Genomic DNA, 1104 nt, shown 5'->3' with positions numbered 1-1104 from the left:
ACTTCATTAATACAAATATATTATATTGTTTTCTGATAGTTTCTCAAATTATGTTATTCTGTAAACATAATGTTATTAAAATTAATAACTTCAAATTATATGTTGAAATTAAAAAGTAAATACAATAATGTAACCTTATTATTAATTATATGTACCATTAATTGCTGTATAAATTATAATAATACTCCAGTAGGTACTTATAATACCTTCTATGTAAATGAAATGTGTTTAGACGTAATGCAAATAACAATTTAATGTTTGAGTGGTTTGTTTTTTATGAACAATACAAAGGTACAATTTATTATTTATACATATAATATATATGTGTGTATTTTGTATGTGTATGTATGTTACCCCTACACATATTATAATTAATATAGTATGTACTTGTGAGTTGTGAGTATATTATAATTTACTTTATCTGCAATGTATATTATTTTAAATTATAAAATTGCTTGAATAAAATATTATATCAATAAAAAACTATATTATGCGACACTTGATATTTTTATGATTATTGTTTATGAAAAGCGTGTATATGCTAGACCCTGGTGGGATGTGAAACCTCCGGGTCCATACAATAAATTACCACCACTGTAGGTTCTAATACCAACAATAAATTATAATTTGAAAACACTATATCGTGTATTATTATTTACTAAATGCAATGAATTTAAAAGTAAACATATGAATACATAGGTAGGTAGTAGGTACTGAGTTATGACTTATGAGTATAATAGATATTATATATGAAAATCGAAATGAGTTTTTCAACTTATCGTGTGCATAGAAAAAAAATTAAATTACAAATTAGAAAACACACATCGCTGTGGGCCCCTTCAATTTTTTTTAATTATTTTAACTAGCTGAATTTTTCAAACATATACTACCTGATGCCCTCTTAATAATAACTCTTTATTGAATTAGTTTTTGAGAATAGTTTTTTCTGTTTAAGATTCTTGAAATTTTACTTTGAACTATTTACTGTGTTCCTACTATAAAAATTTTTTATAATTTTTTTTTTGCTTCCTAAAATGCATTTTTTTCAAATTAAATTAACAGTAGTTGAATTTTTGTATAGACTTTTGAATCTCGATAACTTGG

This window comes from Acyrthosiphon pisum, chromosome A2, assembly GCF_005508785.2.
Source record: "Acyrthosiphon pisum isolate AL4f chromosome A2, pea_aphid_22Mar2018_4r6ur, whole genome shotgun sequence".
Lineage (NCBI taxonomy): Eukaryota > Metazoa > Arthropoda > Insecta > Hemiptera > Aphididae > Acyrthosiphon > Acyrthosiphon pisum.
The sequence above is the reverse complement of the archived record's forward strand: the minus strand, read 5'-3'. Positions refer to the sequence as shown.